This window comes from Euprymna scolopes, chromosome 4, assembly GCF_053919585.1.
Source record: "Euprymna scolopes isolate OS-2025 chromosome 4, ASM5391958v1, whole genome shotgun sequence".
In the NCBI taxonomy this organism is placed as follows: domain Eukaryota; kingdom Metazoa; phylum Mollusca; class Cephalopoda; order Sepiida; family Sepiolidae; genus Euprymna; species Euprymna scolopes.
Genome location: NC_136485.1, coordinates 123,359,786 through 123,384,452, shown reverse-complemented (window position 1 = coordinate 123,384,452; position 24,667 = coordinate 123,359,786).

Below are 24,667 nucleotides of genomic sequence, written 5' to 3'. Positions count from 1 at the left end.
AATCCATCTGGCAGATACCTTATGCAGATGCAAATGGTCATGAATGATAGTTTCCACAGACCCTGTTCTAATCTTGACATCTTGGGACATTTGGCGAATAGTGATGAGCCGATCTTCCAAAATGGCAGCCTTAACTTGACGGACAGATTCCTCATCAATGGCAGAAGGGTGGCGACCAGGTCTGGGAGCTGTTTCCACAGACTTCCGGCCATGTTTGAATTCACGATTCCAGCGTTTTACAAGGTCATATGATGGGGCATTATTACCATAGGTTTATTTCATTTCATTCAAAAGTCTCCTGTGGTGCGCGCCCTTGGAAATACAAAAACCGGATAACTGCTCGACATTCAACACGCTCCATATCACACCTGACTCAGTTCAAAAACAGAAACCACAATTAGTTCAGAGCTGAAATTTTCCACATAACCCGTGGAGATATAAATAATTGCACGTGCAAAATTTCAGCTAGATCAGACACCTGGAAGTGGGTAAGGGGCATTACTTATGTCACTCCCCTCGTAGCAAACATTTTATCGATAACATTTACACCAGTTGCTAATTTTATCAGATGTTTAAAATGAGGGGACAGATTTATAAGCTGAGGTGCTTTTTTCTTATTTAATCATTAATTAGAACACTTCAAATGAATTTATACTGAAAACTGCAGTAAACACTTCTTACTGGTTAGTCTACTTGAAACAAGATAAGATCGAATGGAACATTAAAACATTGCGCTTTTTATTTGTAATGACTGTCAAGTTTGTCATGGAGTTACGTTCATTGTATAATGTATCGGTCACGTTATGAATAAGAGAAAAATATTTTATTATTTCTGTTGATAAAATGGGAGTGGCAAAAAGCTACAACGATTTTTGCTAAAGAAATCATCACTCAATAATTATAAACACACACACATACACAGATACATCTTAGATTGCGAATACCTGAGATAAAAGTTTCATATTGTGAGATTTTTAAAATTTCTAGACTATCATAGCAATCTTCAGTTTTTCCTTGTACAACATCCCTAGTGAGTACTCGTCTAACTAATACCACTGTAAAAAAGTTATTTTCGTCTATGTACCTAAAGCTAAATAGAACAAAGACTTTTTCCAAAGACTACCAATTTTTGAGACGCAATACTTGGAGACTACTTGCCTGGTTACTACAACTTATTCATCTTCTAATTCCAATGTCTATAACCTGTTCACTCATTGTTTTTAGTAACAAAACCATATGGAACACCTTTTCTTGATTTGACAGATTACCAAATCTGATTGCAAAATCTTATGGCCATTTCCCTGTTGCTCATAAATGAGATGCTGCTAGTCTTTCTCTACTCAGTTAATATTTTTATATTACAAATTAACAAATACACAGTAATTCATTCAATGGTTTCAATATTTAGCAACTTTTCTTAGACCATCAATTTAGTATATAAGATAGATTAGGCATAGAATGCCTGCATATTTTCTTCGTTATTCATCTATATTGCTGATTCTAAAATATGTACAAGCTAAAATCATGAGTAAAAAGGGTATCATGAGCGGTAAGTTAATCGAAGTATTTGTAATGTAAACTTAATGAAAATATTGTATATGAAACTTCGAATAAAGATAGTTTGGTATGTCTTAGACGCTGCTTTGCATAAAACTGTCAACAATTATAATTCGAATAAAGATAGTTTGGTATGTCTTAGACGCTGCTTAGCATAAAACTGTCAACAATTATAATTCGAATAAAGATAGTTTGGTATGTCTTAGACGCCGCTTTGCATAAAACTGTCAACAATTATAATTCGACTAAAGATAGTTTGGTATGTCTCAGACGCTGCTTTTCATAAAACTGCCAACAATTATAATTCGAATAAAGATAGTTTGGTATGTCTTAGACGCCGCTTTGCAAAAAACTGTCAACAATTATAATTCGAATAAAGATAGTTTGGTATGTCTTAGACGCTGCTTTGCATAAAACTGTCAACAATTATAATTCGAATAAAGATAGTTTGGTATGTCTTAGACGCTGCTTTGCATAAAACTGTCAACAATTATAATTCGAATAAATATAGTTTGGTATGTCTTAGACGCTGCTTTGCATAAAACTGCCAACAATTATAATTCGAATAAAGATAGTTTGGTATGTCTTAGACGCTGCTTTGCATAAAACTGTCAACAATTATAATTCGAATAAATATAGTTTGGTATGTCTTAGACGCTGCTTTGCATAAAACTGTCAACAATTATAATTCGAATAAAGATAGTTTGGTATGTCTTAGACGCTGCTTAGCATAAAACTGTCAACAATTATAATTCGAATAAAGATAGTTTGGTATGTCTTAGACGCTGCTTTGCATAAAACTGTCAACAATTATAATTCGAATAAAGATAGTTTGGTATGTCTTAGACGCCGCTTTGCATAAAACTGTCAACAATTATAATTCGACTAAAGATAGTTTGGTATGTCTCAGACAATGCTTTTCATAAAACTGCCAACAATTATAATTCGAATAAAGATAGTTTGGTATGTCTTAGACGCCGCTTTGCAAAAAACTGTCAACAATTATAATTCGAATAAAGATAGTTTGGTATGTCTTAGACGCTGCTTTGCATAAAACTGTCAACAATTATAATTCGAATAAAGATAGTTTGGTATGTCTTAGACGCTGCTTTGCATAAAACTGTCAACAATTATAATTCGAATAAATATAGTTTGGTATGTCTTAGACGCTGCTTTGCATAAAACTGCCAACAATTATAATTCGAATAAAGATAGTTTGGTATGTCTTAGACGCTGCTTTGCATAAAACTGTCAACAATTATAATTCGAATAAAGATAGTTTGGTATGTCTTAGATGCTGCTTTGCATAAAACTGTCAACAATTATAATTCGAATAAAGATAGTTTGGTATGTCTTAGACGTTGCTTTGCATAAAACTGTCAACAATTATAATTCGAATAAAGATAGTTTGGTATGTCTTAGACGTTGCTTTGCATAAAACTGTCAACAATTATAATTCGAATAAAGATAGTTTGGTATGTCTTAGACGCTGCTTTGCATAAAACTGCCAACAATTATAATTCGAATAAAGATAGTTTGGTATGTCTTAGACGCTGCTTTGCATAAAACTGTCAACAATTATAATTCGAATAAAGATAGTTTGGTATGTCTTAGATGCTGCTTTGCATAAAACTGTCAACAATTATAATTCGAATAAAGATAGTTTGGTATGTCTTAGATGCTGCTTTGCATAAAACTGTCAACAATTATAATTCGAATAAAGATAGTTTGGTATGTCTTAGACGCTGCTTTGCATAAAACTGTTAACAATTATAATTCGAATAAAGATAGTTTGGTATGTCTTAGATGCTGCTGTGCATAAAACTGCCAACAATTATAATTCGAATAAAGATAGTTTGGTATGTCTTAGACGCTGCTTTGCATAAAACTGTCAACAATTATAATTCGAATAAAGATAGTTTGGTATGTCTTAGACGCTGCTTTGCATAAAACTGTCAACAATTATAATTCGAATAAAGATAGTTTGGTATGTCTTAGATGCTGCTTTGCATAAAACTGCCAACAATTATAATTCGAATAAAGATAGTTTGGTATGTCTTAGACGCTGCTTTGCATAAAACTGTTAACAATTATAATTCGAATAAAGATAGTTTGGTATGTCTTAGATGCTGCTTTGCATAAAACTGCCAACAATTATAATTCGAATAAAGATAGTTTGGTATGTCTTAGATGCTGCTTTGCATAAAACTGTCAACAATTATAATTCGAATAAAGATAGTTTGGTATGTCTTAGACGCTGCTTTGCATAAAACTGTCAACAATTATAATTCGAATAAAGATAGTTTGGTATGTCTTAGATGCTGCTTTGCATAAAACTGCCAACAATTATAATTCGAATAAAGATAGTTTGGTATGTCTTAGATGCTGCTTTGCATAAAACTGTCAACAATTATAATTCGAATAAAGATAGTTTGGTATGTCTTAGACGCTGCTTTGCATAAAACTGTTAACAATTATAATTCGAATAAAGATAGTTTGGTATGTCTTAGATGCTGCTTTGCATAAAACTGTCAACAATTATAATTCGAATAAAGATAGTTTGGTATGTCTTAGACGCTGCTTTGCATAAAACTGTCAACAATTATAATTCGAATAAAGATAGTTTGGTATGTCTTAGATGCTGCTTTGCATAAAACTGCCAACAATTATAATTCGAATAAAGATAGTTTGGTATGTCTTAGATGCTGCTTTGCATAAAACTGTCAACAATTATAATTCGAATAAAGATAGTTTGGTATGTCTTAGACGCTGCTTTGCATAAAACTGTTAACAATTATAATTCGAATAAAGATAGTTTGGTATGTCTTAGATGCTGCTTTGCATAAAACTGTCAACAATTATAATTCGAATAAAGATAGTTTGGTATGTCTTAGATGCTGCTTTGCATAAAACTGTCAACAATTATAATTCGAATAAAGATAGTTTGGTATGTCTTAGATGCTGCTTTGCATAAAACTGCCAACAATTATAATTCGAATAAAGATAGTTTGGTATGTCTTAGATGCTGCTTTGCATAAAACTGCCAACAATTATAATTCGAATAAAGATAGTTTGGTATGTCTTAGATGCTGCTTTGCATAAAACTGTCAACAATTATAATTCGAATAAAGATAGTTTGGTATGTCTTAGACGCTGCTTTGCATAAAACTGTCAACAATTATAATTCGAATAAAGATAGTTTGGTATGTCTTAGATGCTGCTTTGCATAAAACTGTCAACAATTATAATTCGAATAAAGATAGTTTGGTATGTCTTAGACGTTGCTTTGCATAAAACTGTCAACAATTATAATTCGAATAAAGATAGTTTGGTATGTCTTAGACGCTGCTTTGCATAAAACTGTCAACAATTATAATTCGAATAAAGATAGTTTGGTATGTCTTAGACGCTGCTTTGCATAAAACTGTTAACAATTATAATTCGAATAAAGATAGTTTGGTATGTCTTAGATGCTGCTTTGCATAAAACTGTCAACAATTATAATTCGAATAAAGATAGTTTGGTATGTCTTAGATGCTGCTTTGCATAAAACTGCCAACAATTATAATTCGAATAAAGATAGTTTGGTATGTCTTAGATGCTGCTTTGCATAAAACTGTTAACAATTAAAATTCGAATAAAGATAGTTTGGTATGTCTTAGATGCTGCTTTGCATAAAACTGCCAACAATTATAATTCGAATAAAGATAGTTTGGTATGTCTTAGATGCTGCTTTGCATAAAACTGTCAACAATTATAATTCGAATAAAGATAGTTTGGTATGTCTTAGACGCTGCTTTGCATAAAACTGTTAACAATTATAATTCGAATAAAGATAGTTTGGTATGTCTTAGATGCTGCTTTGCATAAAACTGTCAACAATTATAATTCGAATAAAGATAGTTTGGTATGTCTTAGATGCTGCTTTGCATAAAACTGTCAACAATTATAATTCGAATAAAGATAGTTTGGTATGTCTTAGACGCTGCTTTGCATAAAACTGTCAACAATTATAATTCGAATAAAGATAGTTTGGTATGTCTTAGACGCTGCTTTGCATAAAACTGTCAACAATTATAATTCGAATAAAGATAGTTTGGTATGTCTTAGACGCTGCTTTGCATAAAACTGTCAACAATTATAATTCGAATAAAGATAGTTTGGTATGTCTTAGACGCTGCTTTGCATAAAACTGCCAACAATTATAATTCGAATAAAGATAGTTTGGTATGTCTTAGATGCTGCTTTGCATAAAACTGCCAACAATTATAATTCGAATAAAGATAGTTTGGTATGTCTTAGACGCTGCTTTGCATAAAACTGTCAACAATTATAATTCGAATAAAGATAGTTTGGTATGTCTTAGACGCTGCTTTGCATAAAACTGTCAACAATTATAATTCGAATAAAGATAGTTTGGTATGTCTTAGACGCTGCTTTGCATAAAACTGTCAACAATTATAATTCGAATAAAGATAGTTTGGTATGTCTTAGACGCTGCTTTGCATAAAACTGTTAACAATTATAATTCGAATAAAGATAGTTTGGTATGTCTTAGATGCTGCTTTGCATAAAACTATCAACAATTATAATTCGAATAAAGATAGTTTGGTATGTCTTAGACGCTGCTTTGCATAAAAGTGCCAACAATTATAATTCGAATAAAGATAGTTAGGTATGTCTTAGATTCTGCTTTGCATAAAACTGTCAACAATTATAATTCGAATAAAGATAGTTTGGTATGTCTTAGATGCTGCTTTGCATAAAACTGTCAACAATTATAATTCGAATAAAGATAGTTTGGTATGTCTTAGATGCTGCTTTGCATAAAACTGTCAACAATTATAATTCGAATAAAGATAGTTTGGTATGTCTTAGACGCTGTTTTGCATAAAACTGTCAACAATTATAATTCGAATAAAGATAGTTTGGTATGTCTTAGACGCTGCTTTGCATAAAACTGTTAACAATTATAATTCGAATAAAGATAGTTTGGTATGTCTTAGATGCTGCTTTGCATAAAACTGTCAACAATTATAATTCGAATAAAGATAGTTTGGTATGTCTTAGACGCTGCTTTGCATAAAACTGTCAACAATTATAATTCGAATAAAGATAGTTTGGTATGTCTTAGATGCTGCTTTGCATAAAACTGTCAACAATTATAATTCGAATAAAGATAGTTTGGTATGTCTTAGATGCTGCTTTGCATAAAACTGTCAACAATTATAATTCGAATAAAGATAGTTTGGTATGTCTTAGATGCTGCTTTGCATAAAACTGTCAACAATTATAATTCGAATAAAGATAGTTTGGTATGTCTTAGACGCTGCTTTGCATAAAACTGTCAACAATTATAATTCGAATAAAGATAGTTTGGTATGTCTTAGATGCTGCTTTGCATAAAACTGTCAACAATTATAATTCGAATAAAGATAGTTTGGTATGTCTTAGATGCTGCTTTGCATAAAACTGTCAACAATTATAATTCGAATAAAGATAGTTTGGTATGTCTTAGATGCTGCTTTGCATAAAACTGTTAACAATTATAATTCGAATAAAGATAGTTTGGTATGTCTTAGATGCTGCTTTGCATAAAACTGCCAACAATTATAATTCGAATAAAGATAGTTTGGTATGTCTTAGATGCTGCTTTGCATAAAACTGCCAACAATTATAATTCGAATAAAGATAGTTTGGTATGTCTTAGACGCTGCTTTGCATAAAACTGCCAACAATTATAATTCGAATAAAGATAGTTTGGTATGTCTTAGACGCTGCTTTGCATAAAACTGCCAACAATTATAATTCGAATAAAGATAGTTTGGTATGTCTTAGACGCTGCTTTGCATAAAACTGTCAACAATTATAATTCGAATAAAGATAGTTTGGTATGTCTTAGACGCTGCTTTGCATAAAACTGTCAACAATTATAATTCGAATAAAGATAGTTTGGTATGTCTTAGATGCTGCTTTGCATAAAACTGCCAACAATTATAATTCGAATAAAGATAGTTTGGTATGTCTTAGACGCTGCTTTGCATAAAACTGTCAACAATTATAATTCGAATAAAGATAGTTTGGTATGTCTTAGATGCTGCTTTGCATAAAACTGTTAACAATTATAATTCGAATAAAGATAGTTTGGTATGTCTTAGATGCTGCTTTGCATAAAACTGTTAACAATTATAATTCGAATAAAGATAGTTTGGTATGTCTTAGACGCTGCTTTGCATAAAACTGTCAACAATTATAATTCGAATAAAGATAGTTTGGTATGTCTTAGACGCTGCTTTGCATAAAACTGTCAACAATTATAATTCGAATAAAGATAGTTTGGTATGTCTTAGATGCTGCTTTGCATAAAACTGCCAACAATTATAATTCGAATAAAGATAGTTTGGTATGTCTTAGACGCTGCTTTGCATAAAACTGTCAACAATTATAATTCGAATAAAGATAGTTTGGTATGTCTTAGATGCTGCTTTGCATAAAACTGTTAACAATTATAATTCGAATAAAGATAGTTTGGTATGTCTTAGATGCTGCTTTGCATAAAACTGCCAACAATTATAATTCGAATAAAGATAGTTTGGTATGTCTTAGACGCTGCTTTGCATAAAACTGTCAACAATTATAATTCGAATAAAGATAGTTTGGTATGTCTTAGATGCTGCTTTGCATAAAACTGTTAACAATTATAATTCGAATAAAGATAGTTTGGTATGTCTTAGACGCTGCTTTTCATAAAACTGCCAACAATTATAATTCGAATAAAGATAGTTTGGTATGTCTTAGACGCTGCTTTGCATAAAACTGCCAACAATTATAATTCGAATAAAGATAGTTTGGTATGTCTTAGACGCTGCTTTGCATAAAACTGTCAACAATTATAATTCGAATAAAGATAGTTTGGTATGTCTTAGACGCTGCTTTGCATAAAACTGTCAACAATTATAATTCGAATAAAGATAGTTTGGTATGTCTTAGACGCTGCTTTGCATAAAACTGTCAACAATTATAATTCGAATAAAGATAGTTTGGTATGTCTTAGACGCTGCTTTGCATAAAACTGTCAACAATTATAATTCGAATAAAGATAGTTTGGTATGTCTTAGATGCTGCTTTGCATAAAACTGCCAACAATTATAATTCGAATAAAGATAGTTTGGTATGTCTTAGACGCTGCTTTGCATAAAACTCTCAACAATTATAATTCGAATAAAGATAGTTTGGTATGTCTTAGATGCTGCTTTGCATAAAACTGTTAACAATTATAATTCGAATAAAGATAGTTTGGTATGTCTTAGACGCTGCTTTTCATAAAACTGCCAACAATTATAATTCGAATAAAGATAGTTTGGTATGTCTTAGATGCTGCTTTGCATAAAACTGCCAACAATTATAATTCGAATAAAGATAGTTTGGTATGTCTTAGATGCTGCTTTGCATAAAACTGCCAACAATTATAATTCGAATAAAGATAGTTTGGTATGTCTTAGACGTTGCTTTGCATAAAACTGTTAACAATTATAATTCGAATAAAGATAGTTTGGTATGTCTTAGACGCTGCTTTGCATAAAACTGCCAACAATTATAATTCGAATAAAGATAGTTTGGTATGTCTTAGATGCTGATTTGCATAAAACTGCCAACAATTATAATTCGAATAAAGATAGTTTGGTATGTCTTAGACGCTGCTTTGCATAAAACTGTCAACAATTATAATTCGAATAAAGATAGTTTGGTATGTCTTAGACGCTGCTTTGCATAAAACTGTCAACAATTATAATTCGAATAAAGATAGTTTGGTATGTCTTAGACGCTGCTTTGCATAAAACTGTCAACAATTATAATTCGAATAAAGATAGTTTGGTATGTCTTAGACGCTGCTTTGCATAAAACTGCCAACAATTATAATTCGAATAAAGATAGTTTGGTATGTCTTAGATGCTGCTTTGCATAAAACTGTCAACAATTATAATTGATAAACGCTTTTAGTGAAAGGAAAATGAGAATGAATAGTTGCCTTTAGATGAAATAATTTTCTAAATCGTTTTTCAACATTTCAGAGAAATGTATGAGCTACAAAAAAGTAGTAACCCTATAATCTATTCAATGGACAAAAATATGTTTGTTGATATTCCGCCAAATGACTTTTTTTCCGTTATTTTGACGAAATATTTTTGTTAATATCTTTAATGAATACACTGGAGATTTGAGCACAGTCCTGAACATTTAATTGTGAACAAAGTACTTTTAACGGCGCAACAACGGATGTTTCCTTATATACTTTCTTTTAGAACGATGTCATTCAATAATAATTTGGGCGTTCACTTAAGCATATGTAAAATGTTAGGTGTAGAAAAAAGTTCTTGGGAATTTTTAATTTTGATTTCCAATAATGTGTTTTAAAATAGGGTTTCGTTATAAGACCTTTTTTAAAGAGTGTTTTTTCGCTCTATATAATCATGTAAGTTACAATCGTTTTAAACGCATAATGTCTTCTATCAGAACATTGAAGACAAAATATAAAAAAAGCAAATTCGCCCAATGTTCTTATTTCTATTCAACTAGACCGAAAAGCAACTGAAACAACGTTGTATTTGGTCCAGGAACCACAATGGTAGTTTAATAAATTTTGTGAAGGCGACGAAAGTCTTAAAGATGATTACCATAGTGGTCAGCCATCAGATGTTGACAACGATCAATTAAGAGCCTTAGTCAAAGCCAATCCACGTACAACTGTTCGAGAACGTGCTTCTGAATTAGATGTAACGTATACGACGATTTCTAACTACTTGAGAGAGTGTGCAAATATAAAATTAAAACGTAATAAACTGGTGCCTTACGAATTGAACGACTACAAAAAGGAAACACCATTATAAAGTGTCATCCTCCCTTGCTTATGTAACAAGAACAGTCCGTTTCTCGACCGGGTTGTTATTTGCGATGAAAAGTAGGTTCTTTACAACAAGTTGAGACGCTAAATTCAGTAGTTAGACGTCGATAAAACTCCTTCGACACTTCCTGAATCCAGGGTTATACAAAAAAATGGTCAGTTGACTGACTGATGGTCTACGACCTGTCTCATCCATAACTGTTTTTTTAATGCAAGCGAAACCATTATGGCTTAGAAGTACTGTCAACAAATAAATGAAATGCATCAAAAATTCGACAGCACACCCAGCATTGTTCAACAGAATATGCCCAATTCACCATCTTGACAATGCGCGACCGCACGTTGCTTAACAGGCTGTGCAGGTGTTGAACGAATTGCGCCACGACAATCTGCGCATCTGAGCTACTTTCTAGACCTTTAACCTACCGACTACCACCTGTTCAAGCATTTCGACAACTTTCTGCGTGAGAAATCTTTCAAAAACCTAAGCTGGCTTCATCGCTACCAGAAGGCAAGATTCTTACGTTACTGGCATAAATATACGTGTTTTGCATTGCCAAATATAATGAGAGATTAGGAGATGCAATACTTTATTTTTTTGGCTTAGTCAATGTCTTCTAGCAAGCACGATTGTTTCTAATTACGAAATAACATTTATTTACTGGTATGCGTATATTTAAAGTATTATTTATTAAAAGAATAATCTTATGTACTCATAAATCTTAAAGTATTTAGAACAAGGCTCATATTCAATATTTTCTTCTAATTAACCTTTTGCTTTTGCTAAAATGCCAAATAATCTGTATTTTATGGTCTTCTTCATTTTGACATTGCGTTGAAATTACGATGTAGAACCGTGATCGTAAAATATTCATTTACCGTAAACACTTAATTTTTCCTGAACGACCAAACTATATATATATATGTATATATATATATATATATATATATATATATATATATATATATATATATATATATATATATATACTAGCAATGCAGCCCGACTTTGCTCGAGCCCTATGGACTGTTAAAAACTTTATATGCATATGTGTATATAATAAAATCTTGTACTGATGTGAAGGTAACCTATATGTAAAATTTCAAGTGTTTAGACCACGAAATTGACGGAGGAGTTTAGTAGAGTTTTCAAAGCTTTAATCGTTAAAATTTGACAACTTGACAACCAGATTTTTGGCCGAAAACCGATTAAAAAGATTTTCCCAAATCTGAATTGCTCTTATGTCAAATCTCGAGTCTCTATACTAATAATTGACAGGGTAGTTTGCTAGTGAAATATACACATACAGAGAAAATGTCTCAAACCCCAAATCATTTGCTATTATAATTACTATTGTTCTCAACTTCATCATTGTTTTCTAGTAATTCACTATTAATCTCAAACCTAAAATTGTTTTCTATTAATTTACTATTTCTTCATCTACAAACCTTTTTACTATAAATTCACTATTAATCTCGGACCCAAAATTATTTGCTACTAACTTACTATTTTTCTCAACTCCAAACTGCTTTATATTAATTCACTATTAATCCCAAACTTATTTTCTATTACGTTACTATTGTTCTCAACTGCATACTTAATTAATCATATTTCACCATTAATCTCAAACCAAAATTATTTTTTATTAAATTTATTATTGACCTCAACTCCAAACTCATTTACTAATAATCCACTATTAATCTAAAACCGAAAATTATTTGCTATTTACCATTGTTCTCAACTCAACACTTATTTATTAATAATTAACTATTAATCTCAAACCCCAAATTATTTACTATTGATTTACTATTACTCTAAACTCCACATTTAATCTCCAAGCCAAAACTATTTGCTATTAATTTATTATTACACTCAACACAAAACTTATTTACTACTTGCATTTCGGCGCGGTTTCGCCTGGGTTGTTTGTATTGTTCATAACTTGCCCATTTTATGCAAAATTTCAAGTTTTAAGACAAAAAACTGTCTGAGTAATTAAGTAGAGACTGCAAAGGTAACATTTCTTAACTTTGACCCCCAATTTTGACCATTTAACATTCATTGTATTGGTTTCAATTATAAATAAAAAGTTTGACCCATGCCCAAGTTACCTACATCTAAAATTTCAAGTGTTTAGATCACAAATTTGGTGGAGGAGTTTGGTAGAGTCTACAAAGGTCCACACTTTCAACTTTAACCTTTTGGCAGCCAAATTCCTGCCGCAAAACTTGCTGCATATATGAATACCCGTTATGTAAACTTCCAAATGTTTAGACCAGAAATTGGCTGAGGAGTCTGTTAAAGAACAGAAATATAAATTCTCTTGAACTTTGACCCTTTGGCAACTCAAATCATCGATATAAACCGATTAAAAAGCTTGCCATATCTCTGGATACTCTTTATATAAAATTTAAATGTTTAGACCAGAAATTAGCTGAGTAATTTTGTAGAGACGGTAAACGTCAAATTTTGTTAACGTTGATCCCAATTTTGACAACTTAACATTTATTGTGTTTGGCTCATATCAAATTAAAGAGTTGGATCTATGTCCAAGTAACCTACATCTAAAATTTCAAGTGTTAAGACGCAGGAGTTTGGTAGAGTTTTTAAAGATCAAATCGTTTAACTTTGACCCCTTGGAAGGGAAATTTCTTGCCGAAAACGAGTTAGAATGATTTTTCGAAATATCAATACCCTTTAAGTCAAATTTCGAGCTTGTAGCCCGAAATTCACAGAGTAGTTTGGTAGGGAATAATACACAGGCAGACAGATAATTTCACTTTTATAGATATATAGATTTGTAAGACACGATAGTTTATTTGTTTTGTTTTTAGCGAATATAAAAGGCGAGATTCATTAAATATGACATGTAACCGACAAAAAAATTACAATGCAATTACTTAGCAGTCAACACTTATTAAATGAAAAATCACGGTATAATGATACTGATTAGGAGTAATATATACAGAATTTAATTACTGCATGAGAGAACTGGGGATCCTCAACTCCCCTTAAAAATAAGACTACAGTGATCACGATTGACGACAATTCTTTTCAGTGTCAGAAATACGTTTATAGGAACTGATTAAAATACAAACGTGAGACAACGGAATTTAGGCAACTGCTAAAGACAATTTTTTAAATTATTTTAAGTGATATCTTAATTTAATTTAAAAAAAAAATAGTTACTTAATGAGTAAATAAATTTATTTTGTTATATAAATTTATGTATACAGGGTGGAACGATAAAATTGCCGCCCTAGAAAAGATTCCTTTTTCCTTTGATGAAAACGGGTTTTATTCATTTTTTTTTTTTTTTGCAGACCATTTACTAGTTGGCTAGTTGCGTACTAATCCCAAGAGCGATACGAGCCGGCTAACATGTCTGAATATTGCACAATGTTGAACGAGCAAGATGAAAGATGTGCCGCAGTACAAGTCATGCTTTCTACTAATCCAAGTTATGACAACCGAACTATTATTAGCAGCCTCAAAATGCAAATCCGGAGGGTTCAACGCTTGAGGGCACAGCTCACAGAAGTGTTTGGCCACGGTTATAGTCTTTGGTGTGGTTTCAAGTGAGATCCCATCATACCACCTCACAACTTCGAGGTCGGCTAGAAAGTCAACCCCAAAATGTACCTGGATGTACTGAAAAGTGTGGTGATCCTCTGATGCAATTAGGTTGCTGATGACAGACCCTGGTTGTGGCAGCAGGACCCGGCGCCAACCTACATGTCCAAAGAGACACACGCTTGGCTTCAGAAGGAGTGCTACCTTTTGTACCCTTTTTTCACTACCCCCTAGTCTTCCCTACCTGAATTCGCTGCACTACTTTGTTTGGTCATATGTCGAGAACATCATTAATATGACACCAAACCTATTCTAATCGCCAACATCTGCTGAATATTCGACCACCTCCCGCCGATTGTGGAAAAGGCATGCTACCTGTATCGAGGATGTCAGCGGCGGCTACATTGAATAGATATCAGCTCTAACACATAATAGTTACTTGAATTGATTCTGTCAATAAAAGTTTTAAAATAAGGCGACAAATTTATCGTTCCACTATGTTATTGCTATTATGAACATAGTTTCTTTCCGATGTAAGGGATAATACATACGTTGTAGAAATCTGAAATATTCGTCTGTTGTTTTCATATCCACTCTACACCAGACATATGGTCATCTAAACGTAAAACAGATACTGTGAATTAGATAACGAATTACATGGACATTCCAAGTAGGGGACTAAACTGCAAAATTTCTCGCATGAAATTTATATTTATGAGGTGGAATTATCTTAGCTTGTTAGAGACAGTAATATATTTTAAATAGGTTTTTAATCGAATATATGCCTTTTTTATATAATTGAAGTCTATTTACGATGGATAATAACTGATATTAATTATGAATGGTTTATATAACCATTTTAGGATAATAGGGATCTTTCAAATGTTGACGTGCAGAATAAGAGGCTTTTATATATCCGCTTCACACACGTTCTTATAGTAATAAAAATAATGCGTTTTTAACACTGAAAGATTTTGTTATAGATTTGCAGAAATTTTGTAACGTATCATTCAAGAAACACACCTGTTATTATACATATTTAATTGCTTCTAAATGTAGATTCAGCCTATTCAGTTGTTGATTTCACATCATGAAAGGAACATCAAAAACATCCATTGCAAAAAGGTATCTCCGCCTACACATATATAATGTTCTGTATATTTTCAAAGTTTTCAATTGTTATATATAGATATATATATGTATGTATGTATATATATATATATATATACTTGCCTCTGCGGTAGAGATTTTTAAATTAAACTCGCGTGTCAGTACTTTGTAATATCGTCAAACAGCCTCTTTGTGGCAGAGAAAGTAATATAAAACATTTGATAATTTTATTTGCCTTGCTGCTAATCGTCTCAGGAAGCCTCGAATATGTGTCTGCGTCATTATTCATGCTAAGAAGATTAGAAACCTTGCATGTGTTGTGAATTGTGGTGAGCGATACATTCGTATGGCGGCTGAAAATGATCCACGTGGAAAGAAAAAGGAGGAGTTCGAGGAAGATAGGAGAGGTTTGTTTTGCAGAATTTATAAGAATGAGAAGAGAAACGCGTAAACCATGATCTTTGAATTGGCGATAACTGAGACATGAAACTGATATTAGCGAAATATAAAATTAAAAAAAAAAATAGGCGAATAGCAGTAGGAAGTAAAATTATGACATTAGAAAAAGAGTAAATAATTAAGGTAACAGAGCGCGAATGCGCGTATGCGAATGCAGAGCCTTGTACGGAACGACATCACAGTAGGGAAAAAGAAAAGGGCATATAAAAAGAACATATTCACAAAGAAACAAGGACGTTCAAGATGATAGATGACAGAGAAAAGTAGCACGATCCGGTTATATTCGGGAAAGTACCGGGAAATAATGTCCTGGTTTAAAAGAAGGATTCGCTTTGTTACTTGTCTTATGTTGTTTGCGAGGTATTCTGCTACAACGTGTTGACTCCCGGTTGTCTACATGTAAATGTGCGTGTAAGCGTGTGTTACGTTGTATTAGTAGAAATTAAGAGCAAATAAGATACTATTTTAAAAAGTGGATATGAAAAACAAGTAAAAGTAAAGTAAAGAAAAAGAAACGAACAAAAAGTATACCAGGTATGAGGAAAGATGAGAAAATATGGCTTAAGCAAAATCATGTTTGGATAACAGGAGATGAGAAATGATTAAAAAAAATAAGAAGCGCTTAGAAAAAAACGATCAATGTGGCGAAAAAAAAACTGGGGAATATGTTAGGAGTAAATGCTTAAAAAATTTGTAAATCAAAGACAGTTAAATGAGTTACAATTAAAATCAAGATCAAAGTGTAGCATCTGTTCTTCAGATGCTGCACTTCCATTTCTTGTTCTCTTTCAGTGGAGGATCAGTCCTTCACGACTGAGACAATTTTTTATTTTTGTACCTTTTCCCCACGTTAAAAAACGACCCTGGTGTCTAACTCAGTCCCGTGGGAAGGCATTGTAAATAGGTACAATTAAAAAACGAAAACTAAAGAGAGAGATTATAGGAACTGATTAAAATACAAACGTGAGACAACGGAATTTAGGCAACTGCTAAAGACAATTTTTTAAATTATTTTAAGTGATATCTTAATTTAATTTAAAAAAAAAATAGTTACTAAATGAGTAAATAAATTTATTTTGTTATATAAATTTATGTATACAGGGTGGAACGATAAAATTGCCGCCCTAGAAAAGATTCCTTTTTCCTTTGATGAAAACGGGTTTTATTCATTTTTTTTTTTTTTTGCAGACCATCTACTAGTTGGCTAGTTGCGTACTAATCCCAAGAGCGATACGAGCCGGCTAACATGTCTGAATATTGCACAATGTTGAACGAGCAAGATGAAAGATGTGCCGCAGTATAAGTCATGCTTTCTACTAATCCAAGTTATGACAACCGAACTATTGTTAGCAGCCTCAAAATGCAAATCCGGAGGGTTCAACGCTTGGGGGCACAGCTCACAGAAGTGTTTGGCCACGGTTATAGTCTTTGGTGTGGTTTCAAGTGAGATCCCATCATACCACCTCACAACTTCGAGGTCGGCTAGAAAGTCAACCCCAAAATGTACCTGGATGTACTGAAAAGTGTGGTGATCCTCTGATGCAATTAGGTTGCTGATGACAGACCCTGGTTGTGGCAGCAGGACTCGGCGCCAACCTACAAGTCCAAAGAGACACACGCTTGGCTTCAGAAGGAGTGCTACCTTTTGTACCCTTTTTTCACTACCCCCTAGTCTTCCCTACCTGAATTCGCTGCACTACTTTGTTTGGTCATATGTCGAGAACATCATTAATATGACACCAAACCTATTCTAATCGCCAACATCTGCTGAATATTCGATCACCTCCCGCCGATTGTGGAAAAGGCATGCTACCTGTATCGAGGATGTCAGCGGCGGCTACATTGAATAGATATCTGCTCTAACACATAATAGTTACTTGAATTGATTCTGTCAATAAAAGTTTTAAAATAAGGCGACACATTTATCGTTCCACTATGTTATTGCTATTATGAACATAGTTTCTTTCCGATGTAAGGGATAATACATACGTTGTAGAATTCTGAAATATTCGTCTGTTGTTTTCATATCCACTCTACACCAGACATATGGTCATCTAAACGTAAAACAGATACTGTGAATTAGATAACTAATTACATGGACATTCCAAGTAGGGGACTAAACTGCAAAATTTCTCGCATGAAATTTATATTTATGAGGTAGAATTATCTTAGCTTGTTAGAGACAGTAATATATTTTAAATAGGTTTTTAATCGAATATATGCTTTTTTTATATAATTGAAGTCAATTTACGATGGATAATAACTGATATTAATTATGAATTGTTTATATAACCATTTTAGGATAATAGGGATCTTTCAAATGTTGACGTGCAGAATAAGAGGCTTTTATATATCCGCTTCACACACGTTCTTATAGTAATAAAAATAATGCGTTTTTAACACTGAAAGATTTTGTTATAGATTTGCAGAAATTTTGTAACGTATCATTCAAGAAACACACCTGTTATTATACATATTTAATTGCTTCTAAATGTAGATTCAGCCTATTCAGTTGTTGATTTCACATCATGAAAGGAACATCAAAAACATCCATTGCAAAAAGGTATCTCCGCCTACACATATATAATGTTCTGTATATTTTCAAAGTTTTCAATTGTTATATATATATATATATATATATATATATATATATATATATATATATACTTGCCTCTGCGGTAGAGATTTTTAAATTAAACTCGCGTGTCAGTACTTTGTAATATCGTCAAACAGCCTCTTTGTGGCAGAGAAAGTAATATAAAACATTTGATAATTTTATTTGCCTTGCTGCTAATCGTCTCAGGAAGCCTCGAATATGTGTCTGCGTCATTATTCATGCTAAGAAGATTAGAAACCTTGCATGTGTTGTGAATTGTGGTGAGCGATACATTCGTATGGCGGCTGAAAATGATCCACGTGGAAAGAAAAAGGAGGAGTTCGAGGAAGATAGGAGAGGTTTGTTTTGCAGAATTTATAAGAATGAGAAGAGAAACGCGTAAACCATGATCTTTGAATTGGCGATAACTGAGACATGAAACTGATATTAGCGAAATATAAAATTAAAAAAAAAAAATAGGCGAATAGCAGTAGGAAGTAAAATTATGACATTAGAAAAAGAGTAAATAATTAAGGTAACAGAGCGCGAATGCGCGTATGCGAATGCAGAGCCTTGTACGGAACGACATCACAGTAGGGAAAAAGAAAAGGGCATATAAAAAGAACATATTCACAAAGAAACAAGGACGTTCAAGATGATAGATGACAGAGAAAAGTAGCACGATCCGGTTATATTCGGGAAAGTACCGGGAAATAATGTCCTGGTTTAAAAGAAGGATTCGCTTTGTTACTTGTCTTATGTTGTTTGCGAGGTATTCTGCTACAACGTGTTGACTCCCGGTTGTCTACATGTAAATGTGCGTGTAAGCGTGTGTTACGTTGTATTAGTAGAAATTAAGAGCAAATAAGATACTATTTTAAAAAGTGGATATGAAAAACAAGTAAAAGTAAAGTAAAGAAAAAGAAACGAACAAAAAGTATACCAGGTATGAGGAAAGATGAGAAAATATGGCTTAAGCAAAATCATGTTTGGATAACAGGAGATGAGAAATGATTAAAAAAAATAAGAAGCGCTTAGAAAAAAACGATCAATGTGGCGAAAAAAAAACTGGGGAATATGTTAGGAGTAAATGCTTAAAAAATTTGTAAATCAAAGACAGTTAAATGAGTTACAATTAAAATCAAGATCAAAGTGTAGCATCTGTTCTTCAGATGCTGCACTTCCATTTCTTGTTCTCTTTCAGTGGAGGATCAGTCCTTCACGACTGAGACAATTTTTTATTTTTGTACCTTTTCCCCACGTTAAAAAACGACCCTGGTGTCTAACTCAGTCCCGTGGGAAGGCATTGTAAATAGGTACAATTAAAAAACGAAAACTAAAGAGAGAGATTATAGGAACTGATTAAAATACAAACGTGAGACAACGGAATTTAGGCAACTGCTAAAGACAATTTTTTAAATTATTTTAAGTGATATCTTAATTTAATTTAAAAAAAAAATAGTTACTAAATGAGTAAATAAATTTATTTTGTTATATAAATTTATGTATACAGGGTGGAACGATAAAATTGCCGCCCTAGAAAAGATTCCTTTTTCCTTTGATGAAAACGGGTTTTATTCATTTTTTTTTTTTTTTTGCAGACCATCTACTAGTTGGCTAGTTGCGTACTAATCCCAAGAGCGATACGAGCCGGCTAACATGTCTGAATATTGCACAATGTTGAACGAGCAAGATGAAAGATGTGCCGCAGTACAAGTCATGCTTTCTACTAATCCAAGTTATGACAACCGAACTATTGTTAGCAGCCTCAAAATGCAAATCCGGAGGGTTCAACGCTTGGGGGCACAGCTCACAGAAGTGTTTGGCCACGGTTATAGTCTTTGGTGTGGTTTCAAGTGAGATCCCATCATACCACCTCACAACTTCGAGGTCGGCTAGAAAGTCAACCCCAAAATGTACCTGGATGTACTGAAAAGTGTGGTGATCCTCTGATGCAATTAGGTTGCTGATGACAGACCCTGGTTGTGGCAGCAGGACTCGGCGCCAACCTACAAGTCCAAAGAGACACACGCTTGGCTTCAGAAGGAGTGCTACCTTTTGTACCCTTTTTTCACTACCCCCTAGTCTTCCCTACCTGAATTCGCTGCACTACTTTGTTTGGTCATATGTCGAGAACATCATTAATATGACACCAAACCTATTCTAATCGCCAACATCTGCTGAATATTCGACCACCTCCCGCCGATTGTGGAAAAGGCATGCTACCTGTATCGAGGATGTCAGCGGCGGCTACATTGAATAGATATCTGCTCTAACACATAATAGTTACTTGAATTGATTCTGTCAATAAAAGTTTTAAAATAAGGCAACACATTTATCGTTCCACTATGTTATTGCTATTATGAACATAGTTTCTTTCCGATGTAAGGGATAATACATACGTTGTAGAATTCTGAAATATTCGTCTGTTGTTTTCATATCCACTCTACACCAGACATATGGTCATCTAAACGTAAAACAGATACTGTGAATTAGATAACTAATTACATGGACATTCCAAGTAGGGGACTAAACTGCAAAATTTCTCGCATGAAATTTATATTTATGAGGTAGAATTATCTTAGCTTGTTAGAGACAGTAATATATTTTAAATAGGTTTTTAATCGAATATATGCTTTTTTTATATAATTGAAGTCAATTTACGATGGATAATAACTGATATTAATTATGAATTGTTTATATAACCATTTTAGGATAATAGGGATCTTTCAAATGTTGACGTGCAGAATAAGAGGCTTTTATATATCCGCTTCACACACGTTCTTATAGTAATAAAAATAATGCGTTTTTAACACTGAAAGATTTTGTTATAGATTTGCAGAAATTTTGTAACGTATCATTTAAGAAACACACTTGTTATTATACATATTTGATTGCTTCTAAATGTAGATTCAGCCTATTCAGTTGTTGATTTCACATCATGAAAGGAACATCAAAAACATCCATTGCAAAAAGGTATCTCCGCCTACACATATATAATGTTCTGTATATTTTCAAAGTTTTCAATTGTTATATATATATATATATATATATATATATATATATATATATATATATATATATATATATACTTGCCTCTGCGGTAGAGATTTTTAAATTAAACTCGCGTGTCAGTACTTTGTAATATCGTCAAACAGCCTCTTTGTGGCAGAGAAAGTAATATAAAACATTTGATAATTTTATTTGCCTTGCTGCTAATCGTCTCAGGAAGCCTCGAATATGTGTCTGCGTCATTATTCATGCTAAGAAGATTAGAAACCTTGCATGTGTTGTGAATTGTGGTGAGCGATACATTCGTATGGCGGCTGAAAATGATCCACGTGGAAAGAAAAAGGAGGAGTTCGAGGAAGATAGGAGAGGTTTGTTTTGCAGAATTTATAAGAATGAGAAGAGAAACGCGTAAACCATGATCTTTGAATTGGCGATAACTGAGACATGAAACTGATATTAGCGAAATATAAAATTAAAAAAAAAATAGGCGAATAGCAGTAGGAAGTAAAATTATGACATTAGAAAAAGAGTAAATAATTAAGGTAACAGAGCGCGAATGCGCGTATGCGAATGCAGAGCCTTGTACGGAACGACATCACAGTAGGGAAAAAGAAAAGGGCATATAAAAAGAACATATTCACAAAGAAACAAGGACGTTCAAGATGATAGATGACAGAGAAAAGTAGCACGATCAGGTTATATTCGGGAAAGTACCCGGAAATAATGTCGTGGTTTAAAAGAAGGATTCGCTTTGTCACTTGTCTTATGTTGTTTGCGAGGTATTATGCTACAACGTGTTGGGTCCCGGTTTTCTACATGTAAATGTCCGTGTAAGCGTGTGTTACGTTGTATTAGTAGAAATTAAGAGCAAATAAGAACTATTTTAAAAAGTGGATATGAAAAACAAGTAAAAGTAAAGTAAAGAAAAAGAAATGAACAAAAAGTATACCAGGTATGAGGAAAGATGAGAAAATATGGCTTAAGCAAAATCGTGTTTGGATAACAGGAGATGAGAAATGATTAAAAAAAATAAGAAGCGCTTAGAAGAAAAAGATCAATGTGGCGAAAAAAAAACTGAGGAATATGTTAGGAGTAAATGCTTAAGAAAGTTGTAAATCCAAGATAGTTAAACGACTTACAATTAAAAAACGAAGTCATTGTAACTGCTTGGCCTTTTGGTCAAGATCAAAGTGAGACAATTTTTTATTTTTGTACCTTTTCTCCACGTTAAAAAACGACCCTGGTGTCTAACTCTGTCCTGTGAGGGAGGCATTGTAAATAGGTACAATTAAAAAACGAAAACTAAAGAGAAAGAGAGAGAGAGATAGAGATAGAGAGAGAGAGAGAGAGGGAGAGAGAGAGAGAGTTAAGCGGCAAACATTCTCATTAGAGAAACTATCATTAGGGGTAGGCTATAGAAACAAAATTTTTCAAATAAATGCCAAAAGTGGCTTATTACCTTCATTTATATGTAAATAGATGGGAACAAGTGATTTTGTTCAAAACGGGTCAAAATTGGAGGGTCGCTGGCCCCAAACGTGATTTGACCGCGTCGACGCGTGAAAATGGCCCAAATTTCGCCCCCGAACACACTTAATCACTTATTGAAAGCCACAGGGTGCATTTTTTTGACTATAAATGCATTTGTATCATTAAATCTAACATTCCCATTGGCTATCCCACAAGTATAGGGCTTTTTAGGGTATCTCAGAGTTCAAAATGGGTCAAAATTACCCCGAAATTAGCCAAAAATGGTCGGAAATCACGGATTTTCCAAAATGCACCTCCCATGGGCCCAAAGACACCTCTACATGGCAGAAACTGTTGGGAAATGCTTGAAGCAGGCACTCTCCTAACTTTTGCACTGTTAATGAGGGGTATAAGGACCTTTAAAAGGGGCTAAATATGGCCGATTTAGCCAAAGAGAGTCAAAAAGTCCCTAAGAATCAACATAGGTTGTCAAAAAGGGGCTTAATTTGAGTTATAGATGGGAAATTACCAAATAAGGAAATGTTTTCTTTCTGTAACAATGCAATGGCATCTTTAAATAGACACGATAACATTGCATTGCATTAATTGTGAATTTGATTGAACTTTGCTTCCTTTTTCAGTTAGTAAAATGCAATGAACATGGCTGGTATAGCAGGGCAGATTGACGAACATTATAATTACGACGATTGGACTTATCTTCTGCTTGATTCTCTTCCAACTGAGGCTGAATGTGTTCAAGCTGTGCAACATCATGCTGCCAAATATGGTACCACGACACAGAAAAATCATATTCACCAGTTCTCCTTGCGATTACTACAATTGTGGCAGAAAGCCTTTGGAAGTGATGTTCGTTATGTTACTATACCTGGGATAAAACATAAACTTGATCGATCGCTAAAAATTTACGACAAAGATGTCTACAAAGCAAAGGGTTCCAGACGTGTGAATATGATTAAATGGAAACGAGAGCACCATGTCTTTCTCAATATACTTTCAAAAGATGTGAATCCTGATGAATTTGATGTACATGGACGAAGATTCTTTCTCGATCAAAAGTCTCTCTTTCTCGCAAATGGCTCATTGACACTTTCCACGTCGATATGGAACATGAACGGTTTCTGGTAGAGCAAGAACTGCACAATCGTTTGGATTTGGACGATGATCGATTTGAAGTGGAGGATATAAGTGACCAATTGCCAGAGCATGATACCTCAAACAATTTGAACTACTCATTAAACAGATCGGGTACAATCCCGAATTGAAGAGCAGAAGACATTAAAAATTCAATTTTTGTCGTGCAATGTCATTGGTGCATGGAACTTGACAAGACGAAAACCAGTATTTGTGCTAGAGAATAATGATGTGATTGAGGAGCTCTTTAATGCATTATATTGATATTTTACTGTTGAATGATTTTAAAGTCATGTGAAGTGAAGCTGTGTCTTGAAATAACAAAATAATTCCTTTGCTAATTACTCATACCTTTTATCAAGTTATTCAATATATTGGTTACAAATCGAGAAATAGCGAATCGAGGGCCATTTTCATCAATTTTTGGGTAACTATGAGAACAATATGAATTCAGACTCTTCTTGGACAGCATTTTATTGACATTCAATGTTCAATTTACAATTAATTACTTTCTGAGAAGTTGATGTAGTAAAGTTACGATGTTTCTAAAAAGTATCATTGATGAATGAACTAATGATTCATATGTTATGTACTGTAAAGCGTAATTTTGTCATTTTTGGATTGTTTTGACCCTTTTTACATCCCCCAAAGATCTCTAAATACCCTAAATACAAATGGATAAGATAACAGGGTGGTTATTTCAGTCTTCCAACTGTAAAAAAGCCATACAGGAGTGTTTATAGGAGCCCGATGAGATATAATACCTGCATTTTGGGGATTATCCGTGATTTACGTTCATTTTTGGCTAATTTTTGGGTAAATTTGACCCATTTTG